At 48.3% G+C, this 19,152-nt stretch overlaps 1 long non-coding RNA gene across 4 annotated transcripts in view; it reads right to left on the bottom strand.

Annotated features, from left to right (window-relative positions):
- LOC138581119 (uncharacterized) overlaps positions 1-19,152 on the bottom strand; it is a 137,852-nt gene that overhangs the window by 90,998 nt on the left and 27,702 nt on the right. For all 4 annotated transcript variants that reach the window (XR_011304445.1, XR_011304444.1, XR_011304447.1 and 1 more), the window contains one exon: positions 887-969. This is a non-coding gene — a long non-coding RNA (uncharacterized lncRNA). The remainder of the gene's footprint in view (positions 1-886; positions 970-19,152) is intronic.

The raw sequence follows: 19,152 nt of genomic DNA, 5'->3' as shown, positions 1-19,152 counted from the left end.
ATAGTCTGTGTAGGCCCTGTATTCTTCCAGCATTGTGTTAGTCATCTGCCCATTGAAAATATCCTGTTTGTTTGTGTAAATCCCTAGCATATTTATCAAAGTAAATCAATGAATACCCCTATTGAATTCACAGGATCTGTATTAATGACATTCAGAACCAAAAATCTTTTCCCAGTGTGTTTTGAGCCGGTATAGTCATAAAGATTTGACAAAAGAATTAACCCCAAAACCCTGTCTACACGAGTGGGCGCAGGGTGCAAAATGAAGTTCCCCCTTGATCCCCTTCATTTTAAATCAGAAGTGGGAAGCCAAGTAGTGCCTGTGTATATGCAAGGTGCAAAACAAAATTGCCCCTGTGTGCCCATTGTGCTCTGCAAAACGAGTTTTCCCATTTGCATTTTCTTTCTCACATAGCAGCTGCGATCCTAATTCAAAAAACGATTTTCCCATTGTGCTCTGACCAAAACCCTAAAGCCCAACCTGTTCTTGTTAGGTGTAGCCATACGGTAGCCAAACAAATGTTCACATTACTTTTCTGTCTCCCATATTGTTTCTGTGATTAATACTCAAAATACGGTTTTTCCATTGTGTTCCCACTCTTTGCCACTGGCCTTCCATTCAGAGGAGTCAAGTCAAATTGATGTTTGGAGGGTGAGGGTTGCTGGGAGAAATGTATAACCTTGTTTGAAATCAATGTGTGTGTTGAATTGTTCTCTTCTTGTATCGGTGGGTGGGTGGATGATTTAAAAGGAATTACTTGTGACAGCATATCTCTATTTACGCAAGTTCTTTTTTTCTTGTATTGTCACAACATTGGTAGATGATGTAATCTATTTGTGATATTTGGCTAAATAAATAAATTAATAAATATATTCTTAATACATACCGGCCTGGATCCTAGTCCATTGTGGGACCGTGTATTTGTTGGGGTTGTGTGCGAGACGGGTTGCAGGCATCACCAAACGGAACCTGAAATAAAGCATAGTGATTTGTTTGTGCCACATCCATTGGGGGGAAAGTCCCTCCCTGAGTTGAGTGTGACCGTGAAATAAACCTCGACAAAACACAAAAGAAGTAGTAGTCACTTGATCCAAATTTGCAATGTGCCGTGAATGCTGCCAGAGCCATAGAGTGCAACCTACATTTATATACAGGCTTCTCACATAAGGGGTTCAATCTAAATGAGATATGCCTTTGGTCCAAAGTGCCCAATGGCCAAAGCACTCTTCCTGCAAGCAACTATCCATTCTCAATGGGTGCCCTTCACTATCCACTTGGCCAAGCATTCTGGTAATGGCTTTCACACCTTTCATGCAAGGCAGCATCATGCCACCATGGGAGTGAATTACATCAATCAGGGCTTCCCGATATTTTCTCAAATGAGCAGAGCTACACGTTTTAATCCAATGATTGGTGCCCTAAGTGACATTGCAAATAGAGCTGGGCTCTTAGGGGGCATGGCCTGCAAGTTGGTATGGCCTACCAAGCAGCAGGTGACCCACACCAGGCAGCCCTTTGCAGAGGTCATCACCATCTCCACACCATATGATGTGGATGAGACATCCTATGTGCAAAAGACTTCCAAAGCTGGCACAACATAAATAGTATACCGCACTCTGGACATGTAAAAGAGATTAGTATGTGTATTCTGAGCGGATGCCGACAATTAGTGTCTTGCACCACGTATACGTACAGGTGATGGGTGAGCATTGCCTAGCACTTTGAGAACAGAGATTGTACCACAGGAAGAAAACAGCAAGCCACCAAACTATGTCCTTCCAGGATTGCAGAAAGCCCACACGTAGCATCAATTTGGCCCCACAAGGTCTTGCTGCAGAGTGTGGTATAGTGTGGTCTCTGAGCATATGCAGGTGACGAGTATGACGTACTCTGAGCATGCAATGCTCTGATTACTTACCAGTAATCTTCATTACTCCTAGTTCTACTCTTCCTTGTCACAGTACTTACCTCATTAGGCCCCTGCCTCCGACACAGAACCTTCTTCTATTTCTTTAAATCCCTACAACTCCTACCCCACATCCACATCACTCAGTTTCATATTACCAAGCCGGAGCATGGGAACTTCCCCGCAGGGAGGGTGAGGAGGGTCGTCAGTACTGTGACGAGGAAGAGTAGGACTAGGAGTAATGAAGATTACTGGTAAGTAATCAGAGTATTACCTCCACATCCACTCTTCCTTGTCCCAGTACTTACCTCATGAGGTATACCAAAGCAGCAACGGGGAAAAGGTCCCAATGAGACACAGAGCCAAAAACTGCAGCAGAACACACACCCACAATAACTCTTAATTCACATCCCCACAGACAAAACTCCAACCCCGAAGGAACCAACCCCCGAGCGGGAGAAACTCAACCCATAGCGGTTGATGAAAGTGGTTAGACCAGCCCAGGCGGCAGCCACACAAATCTCTTGCAGAGAAAACCTTCCTTGCATCGGCCCAGGAAGCCGCCAAACCCCTGGTGGGCTGCCCCTGATCGTGCGCAGGCACAGGCAGGCCAGGAGCCACATAGGCCATGGAGATCACAACACGGAACCACCGGAAAATGAAAACCACAGATGCCTTATGCGCAGCCCCAGCCAGACCACAGGCAATCAGAAGACTATCAGATTGGTGGAAAAGAGCAAACCTAGCCAAATACTCCAACACGGCCCGCTGGACATCAATGTTATGCCAAGCCACCTCCTCAGGTGTTTTCGGATCATGAAAGAATTCAGGGAGAACCATATCCTGAGAGGTGTGAAAACCGAGAGCCAACTTTAGGGAGAAACTTCGGACCACACCTTAGCACCACCGAGTCCAGCAGCACCCTCAGGAAAGGAGGGTGACATAAGAGAGCCCCAATCTCCCCAAACCTACGGGCAGAAGTGATGGCAATAAGAAAAGCAGATTTCAATGTAAGATGTTTGATATCAAACTCAGAAATGGGCTCAAAAGGAGGCCCTTGAAGGAACCATAAAACAAGAGGGAGATCTGAAGGGGGAAGCCCTTTATCAGTACAAGGACGGGAACAAAAACCCCAGAGCAACTTCCCCAGCAACACCTCCCCATCCAAGTGACCATCAAAGTCCCCCAAAAGGAATCTAATGGAGACCCACTGAGAGCAAAGCCTGGAAAAACTGCCAGGCCCTTGTCAAAACCCCTCCTGGAGGAATTGAAGGATAGCGGGGAGGCCAGAACGCAGGGCAGGGATCCCAGACCGCCCATACCAGTCTCGGAAATGGCCCCAATGCCTGCTGAACACCTTCAGAGTGGAGGGTCTAAGAGCATCCATCATGGACTCAACTACAGGACATGAGAACCCCTGAGATATCAGCCTAGACTGAGCAACAGCCACAATGCCCATTGCATCTAGCGGACTTCCAACCACAGATCCCTTTGAAGGGGACACGGCCACCTCGGAACCAGCCAAGGTTCCTAGGACCGAAGCTCCAACAGAGAGGGGAACTAACTCTGGCGGGACCCAAATGGAGCTAGCAACAACAGTCACCCTGGACACTCTGATACACCGAACCACCGGGGCAGAAAGGGAATAGGCTTAAAGGCATACAAAAAAACCCAAGGCCACTGTACAGAGAGGGTGTCCACTCCCCAATCTCCACGGCCTGAAAACTCAGAGCAGAAGAGGGGAACTTCTGCTGAGGCCAGGGATGCAAACAGGTCTAGAACAGGGGACTCTAATCTGACACAGTTCACTGCAAAGACCTGGGCCGACAGGACCAGTTCCGCAGAGGAGTGAAACCAGCGTCTGAGAAGATCTGCTTGAACATTGTCCACCCCCCTGATATGTGAGGCCACCAGAGACATCAGATGCGATTCCCCCCAGGTGCCTATCAGTGCTGCCAGAGCATTCAAGGAGCGGCCGGAACCCCTTTTGCGGTTGACATATGCCAAGGCGGTTGTATTGTCCGTTTGGACCAAAAGAGCCCGAGCGTCCAGCAACTCCTCGAAGTACACCAAAGCTCGGAGAATGGCACACAACTCTCGCCAATTGGATGATCGACGGCTCTCCCCAGATCTCACAAACCTTGAGCTGAGAGGACCCCCAATGTAGACCCCCCAACCCATTCTGCTGGCGTCGGTAGTAAGAGAGGCGACAGGAGGAAAGACCATGGACACTTCAGCCTGTAGATTTGGAACCCCTGCCACCATTGCAGGGAGACTCGCAGCGCTGAGGACACTGAAATCAAAAGCTTCGAAAGCTGAGACGTCGGGAGCCAGTGGGAGAGAGTATAAGACAACAGGGGACGTAACTGAAGACGGGCCCAAGGAACTAGAAAACACGCAAGATGCCACGTGCCACGTAACTTCAGCAACAGGCAAACCGAAACATACTGCCTTCTGAGAACCCTGCCCAGAACAGCCAGCAAGCGAAGGACCCTCCCTAGGGACAGGAACACCCCCTCCATCCCGGTGTAAACCAGTGCCCCAATGAAAACTAGATCCTGAGAAGGCTCCAGCGGAGACTTCCGCCAGTTCACTAGCAAACCCCAGTCCTGCAATGCCTGGCAGACTAAAGGGAGATAAAGCAGGATAGCCAGCCGACAGGACTCCTCGACCAACCAATCGTCCAGGTAGGGGAAAAAATCTGCACTCCCTGCAGATGCAAATGCACCACCAGGGGAGTCATCAGCATGGAGAACACTCCGGGAGCCCCATCGCACCCCGGATGGGAGCACTCGGAACCGAAAACGCTGTGATCTCATCCAATCCCCCCTGCACAACATCCAGAGAACGTTCTGCAAAGCCTCCACGTTGAAGTGTTCCGTCCGGACAAGCAGTGCAGGGCCTCGAGACCCATAAGCAGGCGACACATCCTAGAAGGCATAGGGACGAGGAACACCCGCGAGTAGAAAAACTTGACCCCCAACAGGAAGAGGAACGGGCAAGACGGTAACCCACAACAACAATTCGGAGAGAACGGATCCCATGGCCAACTACTTGGTCCGTGAGCTGGGTACCAAAGTCCCAACCATGCAAACCTGGACAAGAGGAGACAGGAACGGCAACTGATACCCCCCTCTGGAAGGAGCCCACTACCCAGGAAGCCGAACCCCACCGGTCCCATACACCTCTGAGAAGATAGAGACGAGGAGCTAGGGAATAACCGCCAGTCACTGCACTTGCACCAGAGGAAAATCACAGGACGTTGAAGCAGGCCTGCGCCGCAATATAACAGCATGCTTGTCAGCCCACAAAAAGATCCGACCAATCAAAAAGGAAGATACAGGACAGCCCAGTAGTCCAGCAGACCATGGCCCCCTCAGCTGACAGAGGAGCCACAAGGCTGGCATCAATGGGCAGAGTACTGACACAAAGCGGAGCAATGCAATCCATCCCGGATAGCAGACACCAAAGGCAACCCCATACCTGGGGAATGCCTATACAGGAAAACTCACTGAAGGGACAGCCCCCCTCCACCGGCACCAGAGGCTCTGAGAATCCCTTTAAGCACAGACATGTGCCACCATCTGCCATATTACTTCCACACGTCTGAGAGGAAGCGTGAAAGCAACACGTCGGCACCGGAGCACCTAGGCCCTTAAAGAAGAGACACTGGGAACCCGCTGCATGGCCGTTACTTCCATGATGCATTAGCAGTTTCTATAATTTCATGCCGGACAAGGGAAAAGAAATTCATCTCCTTCGTCCTTCCCCCGTGCAGTTCAGATGAAGCGGACAGGACAAGGAGCCAGTGTCCATGGCTAGCACAGACCCAAACGCACCATTAACTCGCCACCTGTATACACAGCACATGACTGAGAGGTGGCTTGAACCCTGCATCAATTAGCTGGTACCCCCATGCTCTAAATGGTTCTCAATGCATCGGCCTTGGAAGGATGAAGGGCCGAGTCAGCCCCGCTGAGACTCGAACCCCTGAAGTGTAGACTATGCCAGGCTGCTACCCTTCCGGCTGTAAGATAGTGTTTGCAGACGTGTCCAAATCTGCACTGTTTTCACAGGCTGCAAGCAGAGAATGCAGCTAACATCCTGTGCATCCTGGGCTGTGTATGTCTGAGGAGCGGGTGGCATGTGACATGCCCGTGACAGAACAGAGCCCCCGCACTTTCAAAGACCCTCTGCCGCTGTCACCCCACGACAAGAAGCAGAGAGTCCCCACAACAAAGGGAAGGCTAGCCCATACTGCCAAGTGCTTGCCATAATTTCTTAACGTCCCCACTTCTCAGTCAAAGCGTTTTCAAAGATGCAGCCAATAAAGATGTACACAGCATCAAACAGGAGGCATGTCGTTGCACGGCCCCAATGGCAGGAGAATCAGGGCACAAACTTTTAAACAAAGCCCCTAACTCCTTACCGCATCCCAGGCCTACAACCTCGCAAAACACAACCGGGCGAGGCACCAGCCTCCGTAAGGCACACCAATGAGCTGGCATGAATGGGACACCAAGATGGCCATGCCAGCAGGAGAGGGGAAAAACAGAAAGCACAGAGCCCCCTCCCCTCTCCTTACCTTCCCCCGGGCCGAGCAGGACCCGGGACACAAGGCCCACGCTGCGGTCCGGAGCCCAGCAAAGAACCGTGAGAGGCAATCTCGCTCAACTGGGACCCCAAGCCCCGCAGGGTACCCAGGAGCAGCGCCGCGCTTGAGAGAGCCGAAGGCCCCGCCACACAGCCACCCCCAGGGGGTCAGCAATCGGTTGTCCCCAGTGCCCCGCACTGGAAAGAAAAAGTCCAACCTGCCGGAGGCAGGAAACATTTAACTGAGTGACGTGGATGTGGGTGAGGAGTTATAGGGCTTTAAAGAAATAGAAGAAGGTCCTGTGTTGGAGGCAGGGTCCTCATGAGGTAAGTACTGGGGCGAGGAAGAGTGGACGTGGAGGTAATGATGATTAGTTTCTTGCACCCTGTGACCGTTATTCGTGTTGCTCACTCTAAGAAAGCACTACTGAAACGAAAGAGCAACACAAAGCACTATTTCCTTTCAGAATTGCAAAAAGCTCCAATGCAGTATTATTGTAGGCACAGGTTAGGTTAGCCACAACTAAAACGGCAGCTGTCGACTGGGAACAAAAGAGAGCACTGATGGAAGATAGCTAGTTATCTTGAACAATAAAAACACAGCAGAGCAAATAAAATAACTAAATAACCTCAAAAGGCACCTAGTAAACATTTGATACGAACTAATTTGTGTGCAACAGCAAGTCTGTGCTCAGTCCACAAGCTACAGGGAAACTGGAAGAATGAATGGCAAGCCCTGCGCCTCTGAAAAGCTGGAAGAACTGGGGTCACGTGCGATTAAGCCAGTTCTAGAACACTGCTGCGTCGTGCAGACGTCCAGCTTCAAAATGCTGCATTAAGGGGCTGCTGCTTGGCGTATACAGGTTTGGAGGACTTCACTCCTTAATAGTCAGGAGCACAGAATACATTAACAGGCCCGACTGTGTAATGGTCTTACAAACTGTACGGACAAATGCACATGTGAACATCTGAGCATGACCTCTAGATGTGAAAGATGAAATCCCCCATGCATGATACATGAGATTGTGGCATGTTCGGTATTGTTTAGTATTTTCACATGCTTCACGATATCCAGCTGTTCCGAATTTGGAGCCTTCGGCTCTGCCCAATCGTGTTTCCCATTACACATGTTTTAATGTAAAGGGGTCTATATAAGTGTGTATACATACACATATTTCAACATCGCAAGATAAAACATCCCTACACAATTCCCGACAGAACAGGATGCCTATTTTGTGACCTTTGACTTGAGAAAACAGAGATTGTTTTCCTCGGGTGACACTATTTTTGTAATGTGGGAGAAGCAGGCAAAGTAACCCACATTTTCTGGTTCGCAATTTCACATCGCCTCATAAACTGAGATTTGTGGGCAATGAAGGCTCGCCTGGGGGCGAAACTTGGAAGCCACAAAAAAAAAAGGAATGTGCTTCATGGCTCATTTCAATGTTGTGCTTCTAACACTCAAGCCAGTTTTGTTTGAGTGCAATTTTGTATGTAAATCTGTCAGGGCCTAACTGCAACAGGCATAAAATCAACACAAGCTCACCAGAAAAAGGCAGTGAAATAGAAGGGGGACGTGGGCTGTTGCTGTCAGCACTGATTGCAGGTTGAAATTAGGCACCCATTCTGGGGGGTAGCAGGTTTTCCCGCCCTCTGAAGGCTAACCTACTTCTGTAGAGATATAAGCCTCGAGCCTAACTCATGCATTTCTCTACAGCAGCCGCATTAACATACTGAGCTACCTTGTTGGAATTTAAATGCGCGACTCTCAGATTGCACATGTCTGCCGGAGGAACATGGACATTCTAAGATGGCTTGCCACTTTTACCGCCTTTTTTCACATGGCTTTATGATGCATTGCCATGATAATGAGGTATTGTTAAGATGTCTCCCTGTCCAAAAGAATGGAATGTGCAGTAGACGTTACCCTTATTAATGCACATATAATATTACAAATTCATTATTCATTCAAATTTTAAAAAAAATCACCATCTTTCTTAACACGAGGTGTCACTCCTGTTGGGAGGAACGTCCAATGTCCCAAACGTGAGAGAAAATACAAGCTAATGAAGTCCTTATAACACGAGACCAAGAGAACACAGAGGGGCCAGACACCCAGCCAATATACACAACACATAGGCCTTAGGCAAAGCTAACAAAAGGATAGATACATTTCTGAGAACCTCCCAGAAAGAAACGCAGACAGTAACATACAGTACTCACGCACATACATTAGGAGTATAGCCCATGAGTAATAAGGGCAGATGCCAATAATGTGCAGTAGAGCATTATCTTTAAACACATGTGTAAGCAGGATAAAGGCACAGTGTTCACCCTAAGCAGCAATAGGAGCTTCCATTAGAAACTCTAAAGGTGTTAATCACAAAAGCATAATATAAGCATACACGGATATTCATTAGTTATACAACGTAAAGAGTAGGCTTCAGGGCAAAAGCAGCTTCGCAGGCCATGAAGAATTAATAGGTCTCATATACACATGGATTATTCCACACAGTAAAATACACCCAGTGTAGGTTCATCTGAAGAGAAACACATACAAGGTCAATGGCCTCAGATGACAGGGTGTTAAGCCGCACTGGGATTGATCAGGACTGAGAGATGCAGCTCATTCCCAGGCTTCCAACGGGAAGCAGTGATTCAATTAGATGTTGCAACTTACTGCAGACCACATGAGAACATCATTGGATTACTTTTATAAGCTTTGGGGTGTGGGCCTACCTTATACCCACCACAAACACAAATACACAACTTAATCCCATACACCCTGAACAAGACACACACTCCACAGCAGACCCACAGCACAATCTATTGCCCCACATCCCACAACTCTACACATAACATATACATGTTACAAGCACAGCCACATGTATATGCACTTTAATGGCAGGAAGAACATGCACTCAATCCCTGCAGACCTCGGAACTGCAGCTCAGATGTTTCCTACATGCAGGGATGGTGGGATTTTGAGGGAGAGGGGTAGCAGAAAGCGTTCCGAAATAAAGGGGTGTAGGGTTAATGGCGTCAAAGTTTGAGAGGCAGCCACGGCATGGACCGGAAGGCTAGTAGTACATTTTCAAGTGGAGGCTGGGGACCACGCTTCATGCCACATTGCACAGTAGTATACTGTTGGCTTCTAATGAATTCACCTGTCAAAGTTCAGGCACTCTCACATTAAAGCATTCTCTGTAAATCAGGCGTCATTAATTCAAAGCCTGTGTACATCATGGGCAGGATCACTTCTGGGGTATGGGGTCGTCCTTCCACTCACAGTACGTCATTAGCAGCAGAGCAAGGCAGACTCTGTGCACCGTTACAGTGGGTGTTTTGGCAGTAGATAACATTTGCAAATATATGCTTGCAGGTCTGCCTGCTTCTGTGACATAAGTCTATGAGTGCTCTGCCACAGACAACAGCAGGTTGTGTGAGGACACTGCTGCAAAGTCAGAGTGTAGGGAAAACAAAGGATCTGGGATCACCGCACAGTCCAATCCTTAAAGGCAAACACATTCATCAGGGTTCCTTATTGGCCTAAATGTTGTTAAACAAACCTTCATTGGCAAAGGTGGAGGGGATTAACTGAAATTTACAAATCACACTCTGGCTAATCCATTCTTCAAGCATTGCCAGTTGCTGTGCCAACCAAATATTCTACTTCCAAGCACTGGTTCTTTCTCTTTTCTCTGCAACAATGATTTTGGCACCAAAACATGCACCAAAACAAAACAATGTATGCTCACAGGTTTAATAGCTATTCATACCACAGCGGGTACATTACCCCCAAGGTCCCCTCTTCCTTGCCCAAGTCCTTACATATTTGAAGGATGTGAGTCTGCCCACAGTCCCTTCCTACACCTGCTATCAATTTATCTTTTCCCAATCCTACTTATCCCGCCTCTGAGGGGTATAAAGCCGCTGCAGATGTAGCCAACCTTCTGTTTCATTGCTCATCAGCCTTCCTGGCTGGGGGCATTCTGGGCTGTGTCCCTGTCCTCCTGCAAGAGTGTGCTTCTGTCCTCTCTTCTGGGCTCAGGGGTCCGTGGAACATGTCGGCCATTGCGCTCCCAAGTAGGTTGGGGCCCTAGAGACTGCGAGCTGGGCCAGATGGTTGGGGTCTTGTAAACGTAGCCGCAAGCCTTGGGCATGACCAGCAGCCCGGCGGCACAATGCGATAATGCAGAGGCAGGGAGCAGGGGATAGAGCACCTTTCCTCAGCGAGGGCTCCTTTGTGGCCTCCAATGAGGTAAGCTTCCTGAGGCTACCCGATCATGGAGACCATTTAGGCAGGTAAGTGCAGCGATGGCAGCTCGCCGCTGAGTGTGTGGGTGATAAGAGGCAATATGGGATCATACAAGAGGGTGAAATGCAGGCGTGGGGACTCCTTCCTCTACTTCTTACTCCTCCTCGGAGTCTACCAGGGAGAGGAAAGAACACTCCAAAACAAGGATAAATGCCTTAATTCACAAGACTTTTACAGGAAGAGAGAGAAACACAGACAAGAAAGAGGTCTGGAGAAGGAACCCTCCTTCTTCTTCCAGCTGCTCAGATTGTTCAGCTTCTGCTCAATCCACTGTAGATGCGCAAGGGGAAGTGGAAGTACCTTGAGCAGGAAGCAGTGGAGAAGGTATTGGAGCATATGGCCAACAGGATGAAGTTTGCGGACACTGATCTGATGACCCTCAACTCCAGACCCACAGTGCACCCATATAAATAAAACTGTAAAAAAAGGGGCTAACATTAATAGAGGACTTCAGGGACAAACAGCTTCTTGAGTGGAGAAAGCCAGACCAAATCTCTGCTCCCAGATTTGTATGCAAACTCTACCCACTAAGGGGTGAAATACTGAGGTTTCCAGTGGCACTGGAAACAGACTCCCTTTTATCCAGTCTGACAAGGTGTCCGTCCATGTTCCCTGGTGAAGCAGCGGTACATGACCCAATGGATAAAAATGTAAATTTGATCCACAGGAGGAGCTATTCTGTGGCTCACCTACTAATGTGCGCTGCCACACATTAATTATTTAATTTATTTGGCATTTATAAAGTGCACTAAAACCTCAGGCATCAAGGAGCTGGTTACAATCATTAACACAGCTTAGAGGATAGAGTTAAAATTGTTACTACAGCTTAAGAATACAGGGCACAGTCATGCAGGGTAAGTACAAAGACGCATGTTTGGAGAGGAGGGGTGCATCGATCACCTTTGGGCCTCTTGAGAGAAGAGCAAAGTTTTGAGCTGTTTGCAGAAAGCCCACTAGGATTGTTCCAGTATCATTGATGGTTTTAGGGCGTTCCAATCTTGGCAGTGATTACCGGGAAGCTGGCGCCACCTGCTCTTAGGAGTCGGAATCTTGGGGTGTTCAAGCGATTCTTATTCGATGATCGGATAAGTCTTGTGTCGGAGGTTTTCATGATTTTGGATGCAAGGTATCTTGGATCAGAGTTCGAGATGCATTTGTGGGTTACGGCCAGTGTTTCGAAACAAATGCGCTCTCGGACTGGCAGCCAGTGCACATTTCTTCTTGCTGGTGGAATGGGTTCTATTTTTTGCAATGTTTACAGCTGGCCTTAGGGCATTGTTTTGTATGACTTGGAGCTTGTTCAGATTGCCGGCCGATGTGCCTGTGAAATAGGCATTGCAGTAGTCCAACTTGGAACCTATCAATGTTCTGGCAATAGTGAGGCAGCTTTCTGTGGAGAGGAATGGTCTACAAGCATAGATGAGTTTGTGGTGTAGGCTGCTGAAGAAGCAATGACAGTGACTTGTCTGGATAGTGACACAGTGGAGTCTATGTAAACCCCAAGGGTTTTGACGCTGCTGGAGACCTGGATGGGGATTCTGTCAATGTTGAAAGTTTTATTTGCTGGGTCTAGTTTGTTTAGGAGGCGTAGTGACCCAACCAGGAGCAGCTCCATGTTGTCATCTTTTAGGTAGAGCATATGTGTCGGCATCCATGCTTGGATGGTTTGGTACACAAATCTCAGAAAATCAGAGTTTTTAGGGTAGTCACTGGTGATGGGTAGGAGCAGCTGTGTCATCAGTGTAGTTTGTATAGGAAATTGCCTGAGCGTTAAGAAGGTCAAAGAGCGGTTTGGTGAAAATATTGTACAATGTGGGTGACACACAAGACCCTTCAGGACACTACATGTGACTGGGGTAGGTGGAGCTGAGGCAGATGTGGCTAAGATTCTCATTGTTGTGTTTGATAAGAAAGAGCTAATCCAAGTAGTGGCTGGTGGGGAGATGTGGGCAGAAGAGTGAAGATGCTGGCATAGAATTTGCTGATCCACCAAATCAAAGGCGGCTGAAAGATATAACAATAGGAGGAGTGCTAGTTTGCTGGCATCTTTAGATTCATCAGGCTGATTTTTTAATTCAAGTAGGGCCGTTTCAGTCCCATGACCAGGTCTGAAAACTGACTGATGCAAGACTAGAAGGTTGTGGTTTCCAGGTGCTGTTGGATCTGTAGACAGGCCGCTCTGTCCAGTATTATTAGAAGGAATGATACAATTGTGATTGGGTGGTAATTAGCAGGGATGTCTGGATCAAGTGTAGGATTTTTTAGGAGCAGTAGGACCCAGGCATCTTTTAGGTTGGTTTGGACAGTGCCTGAGTAGAAGGAGGCAATGATGAGGGGAGATATGAATGGTGCTAGTGCTTCAGCACAATCTTTGATAACTGCGGTGGGCAGATGTCCCCTCGACATCTTGAAGACTTATGATTGTGATGACATCCTTTTCAGACACAGGCTTAAACTCAAAAAGGGGAATGTTTGGCTGGTTGTCTTGTAGTTTATGGTCTGGGGGTAATTAGTGGTGGGCAGTTTGTTTTTCTTTAGCTGGATCTTTTCTCGTAACTTGGATATTTTGCTCATTAAGACGTGTTGGAGTTAGCTTTTTCGATTCTAGCATTGTAGTGCTTTTTGCTTGGAGGATAGCATGTTTGAAGGTTTTTGTTGGAGCACTAAATTGGGGTTTGTTTTGCTGGTTGTTTTACTGGTTGAGGTGGTTTCTTCACAAGGTTTCTGCTTTATGCTTTAGTGCATGGAGTATTTTCAAGTCTGGGGTGAAGCAAGTGTTGATGTGGGCAATGGGTTTGCTTTTCAATTAATCATTGAGGCTACTTTGTCAAGGGTGATAGCCAGGGTTTGGTTGTATTTGTCCACCAGGATGGCTGGGTCGCTGATAGGTGTGCGTTTTCTGTTAGTGGTTTCAGGAAAGGCAGAATGGTAGCCGGGGTTTCTTGTTGTTAAGGCGGGCAGCAATGAGGGCTTTGTGTGTTGTGCCTCGGATCTGGGTATCTGGAAGGTAACAATGTTGTGGTACCACGGGCAGGACTCATTAGATGGAATTGTGATGGCACATTTCAGATCAGTAATCCAGCTTTTGTTGTGAGTGGGCATTATGTTGCATTGTGTGAATCCAGCAGTGTCCAGAGCGTTGGCTAGGGAGAGGGCTTTGGAGTCAGTGCTGTCGTTGAAGCCTAAGTTTAGGTCTCCAAGGAGTATAACTTTAGAAGTAGCTTTGGATTTAGCAAAGAGGATAGATGAAATGTCATCCTCAAAGGAGAGCAGAGGGACTGGAGCCAGTAGATTAGGTGGATGGTTGCTGTGCCTGTGTGTGAGAGAGTAAGTTTAACCGTTAGCATTTCCCCTGATTGGATAGTGTGAATGTTGATTTCTCTGATGGTTAGGGAGGCCTCAACTATGATAGCGACTCCACCCTCTCTTCCATCTACTCTATCTTTGTGGAAGATGGAGTATTTTTGGGGAAGCACCAATGAGAGAGCTGGACTTGAGGCTGCATGTAGCCATGTTTCACAAATGGCTAACAGGTCAAGGTGTTGACTAAGATGAGGTCAGCGATGTCGAGTGTGTGGGCTGCCACTAACCTGGCATTGATTAATGCTCCTCTGATGATGTGGGAGTCCGGTGCGTGGTCTTCTGCATGATGGCTGGTTTGGGTGACCTGGACGTGGGTTGAGGTGGGCTTGGCCTTACAGTGTGGGCTCAGCGATGTAGTGGGTGCAGGGTTAGTAAGTGTGTTGTGAGTGCAGCAGACAGAGGTGCAGGCCTCAGTGGTGAGGTGGGGATGGGAGTGGATGTATGAGGTGTAATCATACTACGTACCAGTTTGGACGGTGGTATGTCGGTGCTCAGAGCGTTGATGGGCTTCGATGAATGAGAAACTGGTTGCAGCGTTGTCATGGAGGCGGATTGCTGGCTGTGTCTGTTCGGCATCGACTGCATGGCAGGTGGCTGATCTAGCGAAGCAGTTGGGCATTTGCGCTGGGTGTTATATGAGCCTGACATGGTGGGGGTGCCTGAGGTTTTCACTGCCAGTCGCCCAACAGACGTTTTACGAGTGGAGTTCCTGGTGTGAGCACAGAAGGTTTGTGCAGACTTGCAAAGGTGCCTGGTGGCACCATTGCACGGGAGAGTGAGAATTTGGGAGGCGTGCATAGGAATTCTACTTGCAGGAACCCTAGACAGCAGCTTGGACATTGGTTTAGGCAAAGAAGCTACATGTTTCATTGAGCAAGGTTCCAGGAAGGTGGAACTATTATACTTCTCAGGCCCTGTTCGATGACTTCCAGGAGCACTATGCGAGAGTTGAGGATGGTCAAGAATGCTCAGCATTTTTGGATGCCCTGCAGCATTAGGCAAAGTTCCTGTCAAATCTGGTATATGATGGAGTACATGCATCTGCCATTGCCATGGGGACCACGGTGGCTGCAAGATGACATATTCATGTACCGGAATGGCAAACAGACAATTTGCCACAGACTGCCATTCCAGGGGGACAACATTTTTGGAGAGAATTGGAGGGAGAAGGTTTAGCGTGTGTATAAACAAGAGAAGCATTCTCGCAGGTTCCAGGCACGTCCTCTTTTTATCTGGGCTAGCTAAGGTTTCATGATCCTCGGGCAGGCCCTGCCAAGGGTTTCAGAACAGGATGCCAGAGCGCTTTCTCCACCTAAGACTTCCACTAGTGACTGGAGGAACTTCCTTCCTGCTCTGGTGGAGGGAAGGTTGCCACGGTTCCAGGACACTTGGTCCATCTCCATCAGCGATCTTTGAATGTTGGACATAATATGCAATGTCTATCACATAGAGTTTTCTTCAAGGCCTCCAGAATCAGGGTTGGTGGAAATAGCATGGCCTCGGGATCCAGAGAAAAAGACTTGCCAGAAAGAGGAGCTGGTATTGCTTCTACAGAATAATGCAATTTTTCCTGGTGCCACAAGCCTCCCTGGCATGGGTTGTCACTCCAGGAACATTTTGGTCCGGAAGGCTTATGTGGGGCGGTTCAACTTAGAGCTGAATCTGAAGAATGTCAACTCATTTGTAAGGAACATACTGTTCAAAATTGAGACTTATAAAAAATCTCAGCATGGGATTGATTAGCATCATTGGACCTCAGCGACACTTACCTCCATGTTGAGATCCATCCCTAGCATTTGCAATATCTGAGGTTAGCAGTGGCAGATCTCCACGTCCAATGTGTAGTCCTGCCATTCAGAAAGGAGTTGGCCCTGTTGATCGGTTTCCTTCATGCAGAGGGGCAGAAAGTATATTCTTATCTGAACCCTTATCTGCTGCTTCAGGGGTCCTGGGCCAGCGAGGTAGATGAGATGGTAGACCATTGTATCATCAGTACTCTCCACCCACGGCTTCCTAATCAACTGGAAGGCGTGCTAGCTCTGTCCTTCCCAGGACCTGGTTTACATCGGGCCCACTTTCAGACCGGCCTATGTCGGGTGTTTCTTCTGGAGGACAAGGCTCTCAGGATCAGACAAGAGATGACTTCACTGTGTCAGCAGAAGTAAGCCTTGGCCAGGCATTGGTTGAGAGACCAATGTCTGCGGGCAGCAACGGTCTTCGTAATGCCTTGGGCGAGATAGCATCTTCGCCTTCTCCTATAGCATCTGCACTCCCATTGGCATTCGTCCTCTCTGGAATTCAAGAAGATAATTCCAGTCTCCCCCAAGGTGATGAAGAGCATGTAATGATGACTGCAGAAGGGAGGTGGATTCTGTTGAACTCGCCACTAGCCCGTGGTGATTTACAGCGATGCAAGTGCTCGAGGACGGGGAGACTTTCATGGGACCATGACTATTCAAGGGCAGTGGTCTCCAAATGACTCTCTGCGGTCCTCCAAATGGAGAGAATTGGAAGCTGTACAGAGAGCCCTACAGGAGTTTTCTGGTCAAATTCCGTTCCATCCAGTCCGGATTCTTTCAGACAGCACGACCATGGTGTCTTAGTTGAAGCATCACGGAGAGATGGGATCTGTGGGTCTGGCTAGCGTTTCCCACAGAGTGGGGGCGTGGGTGGAAAAGTGACTTCTATCCCTGGAGGCAGCCCACATCAGGGGGATTCACAACACCTGGCCAGATTCCCTCAGCATGAATTTTCTATAGTTGCAGGAACTGTGTCTCAGTGCATAGGCCTTTTCTCACAAGGTTGCCTGGTTTGGCCTTCTGACATCAAAATGTTTGTCTCCAGTCGGAATCACTGACTACTGCAATTCTGTTCCAGGAATGTGGAGGAGAAGGCATGGGCTGTGGATGCGTTATTGATTCCCTGGTGGCAGAGCTGATGTAGATGTTTCCACTGATCCCTCTGCTCTTCAGGGCATTGAGAAAGATCCAGCACAACAGGGTACAGGTGCCATTGGTAGCCCCTTATTAGGTGCCCAGGGCTTGGTTTCACCTTTTCTCCCTTCCCATCCCCCCTCAAGATCACCATTAAACCATGCGCCACAAAACAACTGGCGTTGGGCAGTTTGGTTCTTGAGAGGGACGGGTTGAAGCATCAGAGCTTGTCTTCCCCAGTTTTACTAGCAGTCCAAGAATCTAAGAAACCTTACATGCAGAAGGCCTACAATATGCATTGGAGTCCTTCTCGGGCTGGTGTCAGCAGAATATCCTTCTCCTGTTGAACTGCGGGTCCTCTGAGGTGGCTAGGTTTTTCCAGGAGGGGTTTCAGCTGGGTCTTTCCGTCTCCTCTCTGAGGGCTCTTGTGTGGATTGTCAGGGCTTCTTCTGTGATGGCCCCTGAGTCTGATCAGGGCATGTTGTTGCATAATTTTTCCTTGAAACGACCTAGGATAAAGTCTCTTTCTTCTACCTGAGATCACGCCATGGCTTTGAGGTGTCTTCAGGCCCTCCATTTGTACCCTTGGCTACCATCCGCATACAATTTCAAACCATGAAGGTGGTCTTCTTAACGGCCATTGTGTCGGCCCGATGATCAGTGAATTGGGGGCTGACTTCTCTACTCCGCCATGCTTTTCAGTCTCGTTTGAGGCCACTGTTTTGAAGTGCGACCCTACGTTCCTCTCTTCCACATTTCATTTATCAGAGTTCATTGTTATTCCATCTCTGCCTGAGGAGATGCCTGCGCATTCATAAGTAACTTCGGGTTGGATGTGAGAGAAGTTCTGTTGCTATATTTCGACAGGACTGCTCCCTTCCAGTTTTCAAATAGTTTGTTTGCGTCTTTCAGGTCAACGCACACAGGTCAGATGGTGTCATCGCTGTCCATCAGCCGATGGATCAGAGGCACCATTGTGTTCGCCTAAGATCAGGTGGGGTTTCCTCTGCCTGGTAGGGTGGTGGGAAGATCTACCAGGGTGATGGCTACTTCCTGGGCTGAAACCAGAGGGGAGTCTTTGATGGACATTTGTAGAGCGACACATGGGCCACATCCAATACCTTTGCCCAGCATTATCGCTTGGCTCTACTGGGACAGGCGGATCAGGGGATTACTTGTGCTGTGTTGCGATATGTCATTCCTTGTTGCATTTGTGTTGTTGGATTTGTAAAATAAAGGTGCACTGGGGTTGCAGTATTCCATCCCCTGCCTGGTTTGTGGCATGGATGGACAATCGCTCTGGCCTTCGGAATACTTCAGATATGTTCGGACTGGTATGAGGAAGAATGGATGTGGGGGCAATGCTCTGAGTACGTACAGGGGATAATAATAATAATTATTATTATTTCTCATTTATATAGCGCTACGAACCCTCAGGTATCTGAGGGCTGCTTATTATTACCCACGGTGTGTGGTGCTCATTCATCGACCTCTGAAGGATGAAAGGCGGAGTTTCGAACCTGCGCTAGCAGGATCTGCACAGATGTCAAAGCGAGCGCTCTACTCGCTGTGCCATTTGACCAGATCTTCATTACACATACTCTCCTCTCACCTCGTCACAGTCCTGACACCCACTTCTCATGCCTGGGGTATCCTTGTACGTGCTCTTGGCTACTGGACAGGAGGTCGGAGCGGCTTTATACCCCTCAGGTGCGGTAAGTAGTATTCAGGAAAAATAAAGTGATAGCAGGTGTGAGAAGAGACTGGGGGTGGACCAACACCCTTCAGATATGTAAGAAATGTGACAGGGAAGAAGAGGAATAGGTGAAATGAAGATTTACTGCTAAGTAATCAGAGCATTACCGTCTGATAATGGCCTAGGGCCTGCAATAATTTGTTAGCGGCTGGCACACCTGCTGCCCCCTTGATATATACTGCTAAATTATAGTGAGTGCGTTTCAACAGCAAGATTTATTGTTAAAGAACATCCCCAGATGTTACCATACCGATACCAAAAGCAGAATTTAGGAAGATCAAAA

This window comes from Ambystoma mexicanum, chromosome 3p, assembly GCF_040938575.1.
Source record: "Ambystoma mexicanum isolate Mex_15411 chromosome 3p, UKY_AmexF1_1, whole genome shotgun sequence".
In the NCBI taxonomy this organism is placed as follows: Eukaryota; Metazoa; Chordata; class Amphibia; order Caudata; family Ambystomatidae; genus Ambystoma; species Ambystoma mexicanum.
The sequence above is the reverse complement of the archived record's forward strand: the minus strand, read 5'-3'. Positions and strand labels throughout refer to the sequence as shown.